Here is a 17,017-nt window from a genome sequence, read left to right as displayed (position 1 = left end):
GGGAAGCTGAGGCTAGGCTTATGCAATTGACCAATACATTTGAGAATTTAAAGACTACTCATCAAGACATTTTAGACTTGACTAAAAGGGATTTTCAGCAATTTTACTGTACATCAAGTCTCTTCGAGCTTTGCGAGAATGACTATACTACTAATTTAGGAGATTTTAAAGACTTTATAGCTAGACTTACTCCTGCTGGACCAACTCCTAATCCCCCTTCTGATCCTGCTAGCAACCCAGTGCTAGCTTCGTCTAGTATTATCTCATCACCACATGTTGAGATACCTATATTTTCTGGAAATTATGAAGAGTGGGAAAATTTTAGGGACATATATAGAGCATTTGTCCATCAAAAGGCAGAGTTACCGCCTGTGCTTAAACATCATTGCTTAAGATCCCATTTCAAAGGTGATGCTGCTGATTTGATTAAAAACGTTAATTTAACGGGTGAACAGTATAATCAAGCTTAGGACACATTGTTAAATTATATTAACAATAATCGTCGTTTGGTCTATAGCCATGTCAATTGTGTATCAAATTCGAAACCAATGAGCAATAGTTCTGCAGCAGAACTTGAAAGGTTAAATAAAGAAACAATAGGTCAGTTAGATTCTATGACAGCTCTAGGTAGAGAGTTAGGTCAAAATGATTTATTCATAGCAACTGTGGTTAACAAGTTTAATTTTTACACCAGTAAAGACTGGCATAAACATCTTGGTAGTAGTTCAGACCCACCCACCCTACAACAGCTAAGAGACTTTATCAACGCCCAGCTCTTGACACTAGAAGCGTATACTCAAAAGGCACCACCTAAGCCTAATCCAGTCAGTAAGGTAGCTAGTAAGTTTCTGGCTCATCGAGAGAAGCAAAGTTCCTTTGTACATCAGACTTCCCCCACTACATCAACACCTATTTGCTTCTGCTGTCAAGGCGAGCACAGTCTTAGGAGATGTGATCAGTTTAAAGTAAAATCTTGGGATGATAAGAGGGATTTAGTTTACAAGAATAAGCTGTGCCTAAGCTGTTTAGGTAAATATTTTGTAAAGAAATGCACGTTAAAATTTAAGTGTTCTGTATGTAGTCAAAAACACCATACTCTTTTCCATCAAGAAGGTAAATCGATAGGGTTGCAGGTAAAAAGGAAGGTCAGTAGTTCAAATGTTATAACTTCGGTCAATGCCAACTGTCAAGAAGCAGGGAAAAGTTCAGTTCAGACTACTCAGATTAGTTCTAATTCGCAGGCTGTTCTTCTAGCTATGGCAAGAGTTTATGTTACTTCGCTTAGTGTCTGACAAATATTAGTTAGGGCGTTAATCGATCCTTGCTCGCAATCTTCTCTGTTTTCAAAATCATTGGTCGATTTATTGAAGCTACAAATGAGTAAAGTTAATGTCTCTCTGACAGGTGTAGGAGAAGAGGTAATCACTGTGGCCAAACGAGCTACGGAATGAAAAGTCCAGCCTCATTTCGAATCAGGTTTCTCTTATTCAGTGCAGGCTCTCGTAGTTCCAAAAGTGTCATCTTACACTCCCCCTGTTGTTACTAACTTTTCCGAAATCAAGGTCTGGTAAAACGATGGCCTTTCGTTCTTTACTAGGTTGGTTAATATCAGGTCTAGTTCTTTCGCCCAGTTTCGCCTCACAAAACAACGATAGATTGGTTAGCTTGCATTGCATTAAAGAACTTTCAATTTCGGAACTTTTTCAAAAATTCTGGGAAGTTGAAGAAATTCCAAACCGAGAAAATCACTTTTCTGCTGATGAAAAGATTTGCGAGGAATTGTTTGTTAAGACACATTGTAGGAACCCACAAGCTAGATTTATAGTTAGGTTGCCGTTTAGACGTTCGCCTTAAGTTTTGTTAGATTATAAGAATGAGTCCTTTTGTAAAGCAAAAGGTGTATTTCTCAGATCTGAAAGTCGTTTTAGTTCTCATGAGAAGATGCATAAGAAACACAAGGACTTTTTAGCCGATTATGTGAATTTAGGTCATATGAGTTTGGTTCCCTGTCCAGGTACTTCCGGTGCTTGGACTTTGCCATATCATGGCATTCTCAAGGAATCCAAATCCACTTCAAAGTTTAGGATAGTTTTTGATGGTTCCTCATCGGTTAGAAGTGGATTGTCTCGTAATTCATGTCTCTACACGGGCCCAAACTTGTTGACGAATCTTTTTGACCTCATTATACGTTGGAAAAAATATAAATATGTGTTTTCTTCTGATGCTGAGAAAATGTTTCGACAAATTGTAGTAGCAGAGGCTGACCGACCCTTTCAGACTATTTTATGGCGTGAAGATAAATCACAGCCTATCCAGACGTATCACCTCAATACGGTAACTTATGGTTTAGCTTGCTCACGTTATCTGGCATCAAGAGTGCTTAAACAATTAGCGGAGACTTATCAGGAAGACTATTCGCTGGGTTGTGAGGTCTTAAGAAAAGAGGTCTACATGGACGACTTCTTATCAGGTGGTCATACATTAACTGAAATTATATTGAAAATTGAGCAACTGAATAAAGTAACGAGCCTAGGTTGTATTCCTCAGCGCAAATGGTGTAGTAATAATGATGATCTTCTCTTTTTGCTGCCTGAATCCATTAGATCGAACAAAACGGTAAACTTAGTAGAAAGTGAAGATATAGTTTCAATATTACGATTGTCATGGAGTCCTAGTTTAGACAAATTTAGATTCACGATAGATATTTCTTATTCTTTATCTCATTAGACTAAACGCAAAATATTATCAAAGTAGTCCAAATTCTATGATCCATTGGATTGGTTGTCTCCTACACTAATAAAAGCAAAAATAATAATGCAAGAACTATGGCTGCTAAATTCTTCTTGGGATGACCCTCTTCCATCACATATAAATAAAGAATGGTTGAAATGGCTGAATGAGATACATTGTTTAAATCAGGTTAGAATTCCTCGCTGGAATATATTTACCCCTCATGTCGTTCAACTTGAGGTCCACGGGTTCGCAGATGCTTCCAAGTTAGCATATGCAGCTGTAGCTTACGTGAGAATTAAGAGGGGAGAAAATATGTATGTTTCATCACAGAGGGCCAAAACGAAGGTAGCCCCAATAAAGACTATTAGTATACCACGACTAGAGTTATGTACGGCTCAACTACTTTCTAGGTTAGTAGAACATTATTTGAAAACAGCCAAATTCCCTAGTCCCAAGGTGCATTTGTAGACAGACTCTAAAAACGTTCTTTACTGGCTTTAGTCTTTACTGTCTAAATGGCCTACTTTTATTGCTAATAGATGCGCTAGTATTAAAGCTTTAACTCGTTCAGCTCAGTGTCATCATGTTAGGTCTAAAGACAACCCTGCAGATTTAGCCTCCAGAGGGATATGCCCATCCCAACTTTCTGACCGGAATATTTGGTTTGAGGGACCTGGGTTTCTGCACGAAGTAGATCCTGTGTACTCAAAATTAAAAGTGACTGTTGCTGAGGAAGTTGCATTTAAAGATGGTCCAAAACCGTTAGTCCCAGTTTTAGTTAATACTTTGCTCTTACCATGGGAATTATATAATTAATATTCAAATTGGAGTAAATTACTTTGTGTCAGGGCCTATGTCATGAGATTCATTTATCGTTGCCTCAATAAATGTGCAGTTGGTTTAACCAAGATAATTTGACAAGTTAAAAATAATGAAGTAAAAACTTAGAGTTGTCTAACCTCCAATAATTTTCCCTTTCTGGATCTAGCTATAGTAATAAACGTCACCTCGAAACATTTGCATTTGTCTGAGTTAGCAAATTCGCAGTTATACTGGGTTAATACTCATCAGAGAATTCATTTTCCGTCTGAATTATCAATACTTACGCGTAACGAAGAATTAGTAGATAACAAAAACAATGTAAATAGTTCAAGTAGTTTGATTAAATTAAACCCGTTTCTTTAATGTAGACTTATTAGAGTAGAAGGTCGCATTAGTGCAGCTTGGGTCGACCATGATCAGAAACACCCTTTGATTTTACACCCAGAGGATCACATTGCCAGATTGATAATGGATCATTATCACATCGATACTCTTCACGGAGGCCCACAGTTAGTTCTCACAGTGATCAGAAAGACATTCGGGTTATTACGTGGACGACAAGTGGTTAGGGGACAGATTTCAAGGTGCATCACATGCAGGAGGTATTCTGGTGAGGCTCAAGGGCAGATAATGGGCAAATTGCCTCATTTTAGGCCAAAACCTGCTCCTCCATTTCTCAAGACAGGCGTAGATTTTGCAGGGCCATTCCTTGTTAGATTGTCTAAAGTAAGAGAACGACGCACCCAGAAGGGTTACGTAGTAGTTCTCACCTGCATGATTACAAGAGCTGTGCACTTGGCGATAGTCAAGGACTATTTAACCACGGCCTTTCTTGCCACATTTCATCGATTTACCGCTCGTCGTGGTTGCTGCGCAGAATCGTATAGTGATCAAGGCACAAATTTTATAGGTGCAGCCAAGGAATTGAAGAAAATGTTCAAAGATTTTGAGGAATCTAGACAGCTGAACGCTAAACTCTTAGAGAAGTCGGTACCAATTAGAATTTCAATCCTCCGTCAGCGCCTCATTTTGGTGGCTTGTGGGTAGCAGCTGTTAAATCTGTAAAGTTCCATCTCAGAAGAGTTATAGGCGAGCAGGTTTTAACGTTTAAAGAGTATGCTACACTACTCTCTTATATTAAGGCTTGTCTCGATTCCCGTCCATTGATGCCATTAAATGACGACCCACAAGATTTACAACCTTTCACTCCAGCGCACTTTCTGATGGCAAACACGTCGTTTATAGTTCCAGAATCGAAAACTGAATTCAGCGAAGTGACTGCCTTACAGCGTTGGAAGTTATTGTCATGTAGTTTGCAGCATTTTTGGCATAGATGGTCTTCAGAGTATCTCAACTCTTTACAGTCCAGACAAAAATGGCTCACTATACAACGGTCAATTAAGATGGATGACCTAGTTTTCGTTATGAATGCAAATTATCCTCCAGGAAAATGGCCTTTAGGCAGAGTGATGGAGGTTTTCTCAGGGCAGGATGCTTTAGATAGGGTAGCTAGGGTACTTACAGCTGTTAATGTCCTGGACAGACCCATACATAAACTGGTGATTTTAATTTAGTCAGATGTGAAAAAATACTCATATGCTTAATTTTGTTGGGCTATTTTAATATGGTATGATTTAATACATTATTGTGAAAGGAGCAGCGGCTTCTTCATTTTCATATCTCGTTTATTAACTGTTTGTTTACAGATTATTTTATTATTAATGTAACAAATGAGATTAATATTTAGCTTGATCTTCATGCGTAAACAGCTAACATTGTTGATACAGTATTTACAATTGAATATCAGAGTCAGCTTGATTCTTAGTTAAATCGCGATTGGGTTCATACAATATTTGTGCTTATTTTTTAATGATACTCGCTTTCCGCTCGTTACATCAACCCGAGGGGAAAGCTTTCTTTGAATCTTATTATTCCGAATTGGTTGAACTAACATTTTATTTTGTTTGATGCCTTTTTTGTTTAATGATCTTACTTGTTTGATGCTACTTAGTCCCTCGTTGCATCCACCCAGGAGTATGTATAGTATTCATATTATAATTTAAAATTGCCGCGTATCGTGTCCACTGCCGCGCCATAGTAGTTAGCTACATGTGTTAGCAAGCTCGTTGACTGGCTGCATGACTGTAGCAGTCTGTCTGCGCTGAGCTCTAGTAGGTATAGGCGGAGTGAGCAGCTCCCGTGCTCTGCAATGCGTTCGTTATCCATTGCGTGCAAGTATTAATATTACGATTTCTTGCTTCTCATTCAAGTTTGAAATGTATCATTTGTGCATTTATTATTTTCCATTCAACATGATAATCAATTTATAAGTTATTGTGCCTTTATTTCTAGTGATTAACACAATGTGCGTTAGTTTGTCAATGTGCATCTCGATATATAATTCCCTGTGTGTGCCTGCCTGCCATCCTGTCCTCCATCCCGACTATCCGGCTGTCTCAAAATCATACAGACCACAGATTCTGCACAATTATTGTTATTATTGTTGTAGTATTAAATCATTTTTCTTACTATGTTAACTCAGTTAAAAGGAATGAGAACGAAAGGTGATAAAAATGAGATGTTAATATGGTAATAAATATATAAATAAAGACATAAGTAATTTTGCTAGCAAGAGAGGTCTCCATTTAACTTATCAAACTGTATCTACCTAATGTGTTTGAAATACAACGAGTGTCAGAGTAGTATGGCAGGGATATTATGATTATGTCTAATTAATTACTAAAAAAAGTGAGGGTACATAATACATGTTGGCCAGAACAAGTTAAAATGGCAGCTAATTTAAAAAACAGGATTATTACCATTACTATTCACAGAAGTAAGACACCCTTTCGTTTTATTATGATGACTTTTTTAAGACTCTAACCTTTTTACGCAAAAACTTCTATTGCCTGTTTGTTCGTCAGTGTGAACAGTCTACCTACAGTTTATAGTTAAAAAATTGTCTCCTTTAATCATAAGATACTTTGTGTGTAAAACTAAACTGTTGGTCTATAGTGCATGAGGTTTTTGCGTAAAAAACTGAAAGTCTTGAAAAGGTCTTCTTATGATGAGACAAAATATTGACAAATATATAAATAAAAGGTTGTTGCTAAAGAAAAATGAAGTGGTGTTTTATTGTTCATGTAAGCCCTAAACAATATTTAAGTTATCAAAAAACGAGCAAGTGGAAGTTCCGACGGAGTTACTATTTCTAAAAAATTATATTGGTTTGATAAGAATAAAAATTGAATTGCTGCAAATAAATAAAAGAAAAGAAAGCTTTATATTTGAAATGGACTTCTACAAAAAAAGGCTAATGATGCTTTACAAGCAAGGTTTGTGCTAAAAGTGTACCAGCAATAAGATATAACTGATATTATCAGTTCATAAGTACCTAAAATGAGAATTTTGAAAATCTAACACTTCTTTTGTAGCTAAAAAAATTCGATCGTAGAGCAAATAGATTTTGAGACAGCCTTTTTAAATGGTAAAATTAAATCTAAAGTTTATGTTTGAAAGACAGAAGGCTATTGAGAGCAGTTTCAACAAGAATTTTAAATCAGATAAAGCGTTGTATGGATTAAAAAAAGACCTAAAAGCGTGGTATAAATGTTTTGATACATTTCTTTAAGAACTAGAATTCGTAAAAGGTAAAAATGATATTTGCCTTTTTATATTATCCCATGTAAGTTAAACTGCATGTTTAACTTTTTTTTTGTAAATTTCTGATTCATTTACTGTAAGAAAAAAAGAAAATTGAATTTTGTTAAAAGATTAATGTCCAAAAGGTTATGAGTAAAAGATTAAGGTTTAATCAGCACTTTTTTAGAAAATCTACATTGAAACATTACCAAGAAAGTTCTATGAAACAAAATTTAAAATTAGAACTTGTGGAATCAGTGTGTAATGAGATTAAGTTAGAAAGCTTAGTAAGAGCACTTCTGCATGTAAATTTGGGTACTAGACCTGACATTAGGTTCAGTGTTAATTATAAAAGTAAATTTTAAAATATAGTTCTGGTGAAGTACATTAATAATTTACTGCGAGAAATTAAAAATGTTTATTTTAAGAAGAGATTTACAACTGCTGAATAAAAAAAAAGTTAAACATGTTATAGATTGCTTTTTTCATGCTGACTGAGCTGATGACATAGTTATGAGGCAATCAACAATAGGCTATGCCGTAAAAATGTACGGATATGTTATTTATCGAAAATCTGGAATACAAAACAGTGTTACAAAGTTATCAACAGAAGCTAAGTTTGTAGTATTATCAAAGTTTGTAACTAAATTAAAAGTCATGGAAAAATTGTTGCTTCATTTTAATATTAAAGTTTTTTAACCAATTAAATGTATAACTCTGTTGCGAAAAATATAGCAAGGCTTAAAAATTTTACTAAATAGCGATAATACGTTGAAACTGATCAACACTTTATAAATGAAAGGTTTGCAAAATATAAAGTTGATATTGTAGAAGTTAACTAAGAAAAAAAATAGTGGACATTTTTGTTAAGCCCTTAGGACAAATAAAATTCAAATATTTTAACAGTGTGATAAGCCCCATGAAAATAACTTCGAATAAAACTTTATTTTCTGTTAGTTATGTTGACTTTTGACTAGTACTTCATGCAAATCTTATATAAAATACAATACTGTCATACAATAATGCCATGCTCTGCCAAAGATATAAAAATGATAGGGCAAAAGTCAATACTACATAGTTTCATTTTGATAAAATGCAAGTACTAAACGGTATTATAATACAAGTGTCATACAAAAGATATAATACGCTAAAAAATCAGTGGACAGTGGATGCTTAAGTACCCAAGTAAAAAGTTATACTTATCAAAAGTGTACTAAAAATACAATGAGAAATATTCAAAAAAAATTGCAGATTATTCAACTGCACCCCCTTTCACATGTTTAATTTAAAAAATTTTGAATTCAACATGTAACCTTATGAAAAAATTACTTAAAATTGTATTTTTGAGATCTGTATAAGCCCCCCCATTGTTGTTTGCGTGAAAGATTTCTTTTAAATGAACCTGCTTCATATTCAAATAGAATTATACATTTTTTTTTTTTTTCTAACAACACAAGAAAGAAGGGGTCAAGTATGCATAAAAACGTATATATAAGATTTTAAAATAAGTTCATGATTATATTTACAATAATATACTTATTTTAAAAGCAACAAATTGATGACAAGAAAATAAATGTTTAGTAATAGATATAGTAGTAGTTTAGTAATATATACTTATTTTCAAATTTAAAAAAAAACACTTACCAAAAAATATATTTTATTAGGTGAATTACTCATTTTTAGTATAATTGAACCGTATGTGAATAAAAATTTACGTAAAAAATAGGTTGCAAACTGTAAGATAATATGAATTAAACAGTTTTTCTTTTTCAGGCCTGCACATAGCAAAGTGGGTAAGGGGCTCGCGCAGTATGCAAGAAGTTGGGGGCTCAAATCGGTTTAGAAATTGTTTTTTTTTCGGAAGTAGCTCAAGTGGGGTAGAGCAAAGGGGGAGAATTAAGAAAAATCCACTCTTGTTACATTTTTTGTTGATCTACTTGAAATGTTTGTTATATAAATATACTCCGTAGGGCAGAACGGGCCTATATAACTTTAAAAACTTTACCGTTTTTAATTCTTATTTCTGAACTTTCAAAGGTTATAGATTTATCAGGACGAATCCTATTCATTGCCACAGTATAAAAGCTTCAGAAATTTTTTAAGAAAATATGAACTGAACACATCAAACTCACCTTACATTTAAGTTTCATTATACGCAATTTTTATAGGGCTTATCACAACTTTTCAAGAAAATACTATTTTTGAAAAATTATTTTCAAAAACTTGATACCGTTTGTAATCACTCATATTAGAAAGTAGTGGGTAAGATCAAAGTCTGTACAACATAGCTATGATAATAAAAAATGGGCCCACTAAATTTCTACTAAAATTGCTCCTATAAAAGTGTTTTGAGAATACAAATGTGTGAATAGGTTAATTTATAAAAATGTTTCAGAAATTAATCAAATGAACTAAGTTTTCTATAAAAGATTAGTTTCAGGAGTTTTGTATATAATGCTTTCTTATTAATTTTTTTTTAAAGAAACTACTTGATTGTATTATTTTTAGCAATTTTTTCTAAAGCTTATTACATGAATTAGATTACTTTTTCTCACAAAATTCTTAAAAAAAATATTTAGTTATTATACGCATAAGAAATCTTACATTTGTCATTTATTTAAATAGCTCCTATTATTCTGTTTTTTGATGAACTTATGAAATTCAAACATTTAAAATGACAATTATTTGATAAAAAGAGTTCACACGATAATTAAGTAAACATTACGAAATTATGTGCAGAAATCGTAAAAGCGATGAACGAGTGACTTGAACAAATGCTTTTATTAGATAGTTTCTTATTTACTTCTTCTTAAAAAATTTATGAATAGTGCATGACTTTTTACCTCTCTAATCCCTGAGTTACATAAGACTTAAGTTTCCAGTTTGTTATTCAGGGCACTCCGAAAAATAATAAGAGTTTTTTATCTTATCTATAAGATTATGTTGATACTATTACAGCTGTGTCACACAGTTCATTATTAATAGCTTAAGCACTAAAAAAATAATACAACATATTGCTGGTTATTAATTTTTTTATTAGAAATTATAATCAGAATACTAATTTTAAGGTGATGACGTTTGAGGCACACAAAATTTAGAGTTGTGATAGAAGGACATTAACGCATTCTGGGTGTTTAAGTTTCCATTTATTTCTAAAATTGGCCACCAAGTAGGTATCCTAGCAAGATGACGTCTTGTCTCTTGTTGTTAAAATGCGTGGTATATAGATACATACATTTCAAAAATATAGAAGTGTGAGACCTCAATCCTTGTGTCAGTAAATACACTCCATGAGATCCAAGTGTACTATAACGTTTGACAACATCTCAATCAATATTAAAAATGCAGTAGTTCAATAATTCTAGCAGAGCTTTGCTTCCAAGTTAGAAGTTAGGTATGACCAGCTTGGATTGCTCAGTGAAGCTTTGCTTAGGATTGCTCCCACCATAGAGCTTAAAGAGATCTACTACTTTGCACGAAGTGTACCTCAGTATTTAAAGAATTGTAAGAATTTTGTACTTGTTTGTTTAATAAATCACTTCAACACTACGTTGTATTATTATTTTTTTACATTAAAGTAAAACAACTTTGGCATGCAATCCACTAAAAAAGATAAATTTTAGGCTTTTGATATTATATATGTACTAGTAGGGCTAACTCTCCTGCACGCTCAGCACACTAACCCTTAATTTTAAGTTAACTATATAAAAGGATTTAAACGTAACATATTTTAATGTACCATTGACACGTTTCACCTCATCAACTACCTTTGTTTAAAAAGTTCTTATTTATAATAGAATTTATCTTTATTTATACAGAAACTTATTAAAGAGAAGAAGTACAAATTATGGTTATTGTGCCGTGGGGGTGAGACGTCAGGAAATTCAAAAATAACAGGTCACTAAAAAAAGTCTTATTTTATTACGAATGTGGTTGGTAAATAAGCTCCCCTTGTTTCTATCATAAATTAATCTCAGAAAAAATTATAAGTTAACTTAGGAGGAATGAAAGGGCTGTGGCAGTAATTATTTTATAATAACTCTAAAATAAAGTATCCTTATAATACAATTAGAGTTTTTGTAGGAAAATGTGGAGGAGGGCTGTGGGTTGTGTACGCTGTACGATATGTACTCATTTAAAAAAAATTTTTTTAAACAGCATTATCATAACATTTTTTCAAAATATTCTAGTAAACTGTGTAGAGGCAGTAGGTGGGAGTAGGGGGGCTACTAAATTTATGTGGAATGGCTGTAGAGGATCATTGGGGGTAAGGGGGTTTACTTCAATTTTTTGGGTTAAATTCACAGAGAAATAAAAATAATTTTTTCTTGTATTGTGGGAAGTTAACAGAGGCTTCAGTATTCGAACGCTCTAAGCTCGATGTTAGGAGCTGAGAGCTCCAAACATTCATTTGCTCCACTCCCACTGTGGAACTGATAGGGTTTATTATTGTTAGATCACTTGACGCTCCAAGTTAATCATATCCAACTCTTAACTTGGAAGCGAAGCATTGCCCAAAATCATTAAATTACTATGTTTTTAATATTAACCGAGGTAAAGTCAAATGTAGTAGTCAGAGAGTTCAATAGTTATCGTAATATGAGAGAACCACAAGTTTGGAGTCTCAAACTTTTAATTTTTTTTAGTGTACACACAAATACGAGTTTGATTCGTTACATATATGTATTTTATTATACTTTTATTAATTATTTATACCATTTTACAACAAAAAAATCCTTTACCCACCCCTTTCTTCAAAGATATATCATTTTTCTTTATTATTATCTGCAAATCTGCTTACCTTGGTAAAAGGTATAATACTAGTTTCCTACTTTAATAATATTGAAATAGTAAGATTATGTAGAAAATACCACAGTATTACTTGGGACGAAGTGATGGAACCAAGTCTTAAATCGAAGCCATCTGGATGGAAAGAAAGCACCCTACCATCTTAGCCACTGAAAATGTCTAACACCACGTGCTTTTGACTGTAAAATTAGAAAGTACTTGTAGCTGACCTTAGACTGTTCGCAGCTTTGCTTGATCTTTGAAACACGCCTATCCCAATAATACACAGGAAAAATAAAGCTTGCAGCTAATTTAACGATAACATCGTTTCTCAAACATTCAGCCATAAAAAAATCTTGTTTGAAGCATTTTCAGATACACATTCCTTGTTTTTATTGTTATAATGACTTTCTGACCTATATTTTTTGGTAAAGCTGTAGACTAGATTAAAAAAGGCTAAATTTAACAGAAATACATAAGGCATACCAGCAAAAATACTTTTCTTCGATATTAAAAAATTTTACCATGCAAATCTAAAGTAAACAGTATCGCAGTCACCAAAGCTTCGTCTATTTTCTAAAAATGACCATATTATGCTCCCGTGCAACTTAATGTTATATAAATTTGAGGAGACATGTTACATAATGAGTAAATTGATATAAGTTGTTTTACTAACGATATCTACTCTGCAGCGTTAAGAATACAAGTATAGGAGGGCAGATGTATGTACTTTGTACAGTGATTCACTTATAGAGAGATAGAGTATGTCCGTTCCCAAGTACGTACGCTCTCATAAAGTCTCTCTCAACATTAGGAAAAAAAATTTTGTAAGCTCAGGTTATTTTTATTTTAGTCATTAAATATATTGATAAAAGTAATCATTGTTGCCTTTTTTAATTAACTACCAAATAATCAGTATATTCAACAAAATATTCATGTTTTTTAAGTATAATTTGAATAGTATAAGTACTTTTTATTTATAAGATACAAAATAAGGTGTAAGCGTCATAGTTAATTAGAGTATAATTGAGATTCTTATAATATAAGATTACAATTATATAGCATTAAATTAAAATGTCCCAGAAAAAACCTTGTTTTAGATTATGTTTCTGGTATAACAGCTTTTAGAAGTGGTTTTGGAAAAAGTTACGGTCCACATAAAAAGTCGAGCTGATGAAAAATAGTTTACTCTATGTGTCCAAATGGAATGGATAAAGGTATATATAACACGAGACAGAGAAAAATTTTCTTACGTTTGGGCAAACGCACATGAAATTACAGACACGATTTTGTGAAAACTTTGCTCGTGTATCAATCAAGTTATTATTTATACCATATTTCTTTCTCAAAACTCTCATTGCTACGTAATGCATAATAAATATTTCCTTAAACAATTTTGTTAACTTTTATTTAAAACAACATTAAACACAACAAAAATGACAGCTTCATAAATTTTCTTCTTGAAATCTGTAACGCAATTTTGACCAAATTCATGTACATAATTGACGTAGCGATTTTTTAAAATAAAAATGTTTTAAAAACTTTTTTATAAATTTTATAGAAAATACCCTTAAAAATTACCGTGCAGAACGGTAAACGAGGGACTTGGTCGTCACTGTGAACTTTTTACCTAACCTTAATAATTTTTGCCGTTACGCCCAGTAAAAATCATCGGGCACTAAACTAAAATTTCCCTCACGTCTCACGAGCAAATGTTTACGGTAAGTAAAACAGAGACCGTCGTTGAATCGCATTGTATAGAAAGCAATATAATTATTATAGTGTTATACATTATTTATTATAGTATATACATTCTTTTAAAATATTATGTATATCGGACAGTCCGCTCGCAATGTCAAATCAGCTTAGTTTACAAATCTTTAAATAAATGTAACTGATACATTTAAATTATTGTAAGAAAATGGTACAACGGCCAACTTATTACATTAATAAAAAAAAAAAAAAAAAAAAAAAAAAATGAGTACAGTAATAGCGTACTATAGTCGAGTAGTTACAAAAACATATTTTTTGTTGCATCTTGTCCTGACAAAAAATATGTTAACTGTGGTCTCTATTTTTTCTTCAGTGAACTTAGGCTATTGAGTCGGGAGGAGAATTTTTGTTAGGCACCCGATGATTTTTACTGGGCGTAATGGTAAAAATTGTTAAGGTCAGGTAAAAAGTCCGGATTGACGGCCTAGTCCCACGTTTACCGTTTCACACAGTAATTTGTATGGGCGTTTAAGATAAAATTTACAAAAAATTTTTCTAAATGCAAGATTATCAAAAAATTTTAAGGTGTTTAAAGACTAAGTAACAGCATCAATATTTAAATTTTTAGTGATCTCCTACTACCTAAAACTAATTTTATTTAGAAGAGTTAAATTATGTACTAATTGTACAAAGCAAATAATTTTAAGTCGTTTAGTACCAGAGAGGAATAGATTCCTTAAATCTTACATTTATGCATTGAGAAGTAAAGTAATAGGCATAACTGTTAGTTAATGGTCATAATCAAATTTTCTGTCAATGCATTTTAACACATTGCTCCTATTATATTGTGATAGCTTTCTCCAAGATTCAATATGATCCCAATCTTGTGTAAAATCGAGCAATGGGAATAAAAATTGAAATACATACTGGGATGTGACAGTTTTTTGTAATAATCATTCCTCAAATCGTTATTATTTTTTTGCAAAGGCATTGAGGTGTAAAAAAAAGTTATAGTGTATTTGTCGGTAATTTAATCTTAGAACTAAGTCCACTAGAAACCACCACCTTTAACTTGAGAACCAAGTCCACCAAAATTGGGCTTATACGGTTCATCACTTTTTTTTTTCTATAAGTATAATAAATGCTGTATTATTTTACTTTTTTTTTGCCCTAGCATATAATGTCACACAGGATAGTGTAAAATAATACCTGCTTGAGACCCCGTTTTGAAAACTCACAGATACTTCAGGAAAAAAAATATTTCTATGTAGATTAAATCCAGACTTTTAAATATCCGTCTTGAGGAAAAGCTAAATTTTTCTGAAACGTTGTTTGAAAAATTCGTTAAGTAAAAAATATTGTTTTTTTTTTTAAGTGTCATAAAAAGTATATACTGTACGAAAAATTGATCTGCATGTAAAACATAGCTCTTTAAAAGATATACAGAACAAAAAAAATTGATTGCAGTAGGCTTCGTTTTTACGCAAAGTCAAAAAAACCACTGAAACTAGCATATTATGTGATTGTTGATAACAAATAACCCCTTTAATAAGACACTTTCAAAACATATAAAAGTTGTGTGTCGTAATAGCATTAATCAACGCTTATAACTCCAAATCAATGTAATTATTAGTTATTGTGAAAAGTCATGTGTTTATAACAAAGATGTTTTCGAAAAATCGGTGTTATTTTTTATTTTTACATGTTACACTAATAGCTTTAGTTGCATTCTCTTTCTAAAAAGTTACTTAATTAAGTACGATTCTTTTTTTGTTAATTATTGGAAATAAAATTATCTAAAACAGTCTTCAAAAAACAGGTAGATTTCAACGTTATGAATGAATAAAATAACGTTTATGTTTTTAGTCTTACAGCGTTAAGAGTAGATGCATATTGTAGGTAATATTTTTCTACAAATTTGAAAAAAAAGTAGCTCTAACTTACTTAGGAGCTAAGATAATTTTTTTTTTTTTAGTTTGATTGTATCTCTTTCATAAATAAATATTTTTCTTTGAGATTTTTACTGTGTTTACATCGATTGCTTATCTTCCTAATAAATAAATTTTATATAAAAGTTGCTGGCCGTTATTGCATAATGGCATGAGGAATAGTGAAGATTTTCCCATTTATAATGGAGGACTTGCAAGTGAAGACGTCACTGCTGCTCTACAGTTGCGCGCAGATATCTTTCAGTCCGCATCAGAAACGAATCAGCCGTGAAAAAAAAATATCATTTCGGGAACCATAGGTCGTTCGGTGACACTTTTCTTTTTAATTTGGGGTAGCTAGTAAAAATAATGCCACTTACCACAATTCTAACTGTCAAAAAATAAGTGCAAAATCTTTATCTAACAATTAATATTTTTAAATAAATACAGACATTTCTTTTCTCGCTTGAATCTGATCTAACTATAACAATTATTTTAAAAAAAACGCTTTTTGCTTTGTATAATATCATTAATTATCATTCTAATAAGGAGCATTTAAAATTTAGTGTACTGTGAAACTTATTTTTATTAAATGTTATGTAGGGCGTGCAAAATATATATATATATATATATATATATATATATATATATGCAACTTAAGTAAGTGATAAATACATTGCTGTTATTTATTGTAAGAAAGTGTTGTCTTATAAATAATAAATTATCTCTTCTTTCTTACTCTTCCTCAATATTCATAGCTATTTTCAATTGATCTTCTGATTCTTTCATTTCAGCTACACTACTTGCAATGACTTTCGGCTTCGGAGTAGAAGTAAAAGTAAACACTTAATCGTTCGATGCTTGTTTATTCAAGTGTGTGGAGCTGTGAAAAAAGTGTACTGAAATGCACTTTCCTGTGTTCGGGCTGTCATGGAGAATCATGCACAAACGAGGAAAAAGCTACAGCAGAGGTTGAAAATGATTTCATGTATTACGATGAAACCATCGACGAAATACTCGCAAAATGTAGAGCTACAATGAAAGAATCAGAAGACCAACTGGAAATAGCTAAAGATACCGAGAGAAAGTGAGAAATAGATGATCAAGTATTTTTAAAACAACACTTTTTTACAATTAATAACAGCAATGTATACATTAGCCTGGGACTTAATTATTATTATTCTTTTTTTTTTCGATAGTGCTAGGTAAAAATTACTTCTATATACTTTAAAAATGATGCACATACAACTTCAAAAAGCTTAAAATATATTCTTCACGTGCCTCAAAGCTACTTAAGTTTTTAATGGGTTATACATGTATAAAATACGTTAAAATTCTTTTTTTTCATAAAATCAATGAAAATCATGGGATTTTTTATCAAAAAACACGTA

At 32.2% G+C, this 17,017-nt stretch overlaps 1 protein-coding gene across 1 annotated transcript in view; it reads left to right on the top strand.

Moving 5' to 3' along the window:
* The window catches only part of LOC149375786 (protein unc-80 homolog), a 251,018-nt gene that overhangs the window by 124,581 nt on the left and 109,420 nt on the right, over positions 1-17,017 (top strand). The gene's annotated exons all lie outside the window — the stretch shown is intronic.

Source organism: Copidosoma floridanum, unplaced genomic scaffold (assembly GCF_036245765.1).
Source record: "Copidosoma floridanum isolate Cflo_tuat_1 unplaced genomic scaffold, Cflo_Japanese_pri ptg000004l, whole genome shotgun sequence".
Lineage (NCBI taxonomy): Eukaryota > Metazoa > Arthropoda > Insecta > Hymenoptera > Encyrtidae > Copidosoma > Copidosoma floridanum.
Note: the sequence above shows the minus strand (reverse complement) of the source record. Positions and strands in the feature narration are given on the sequence as shown.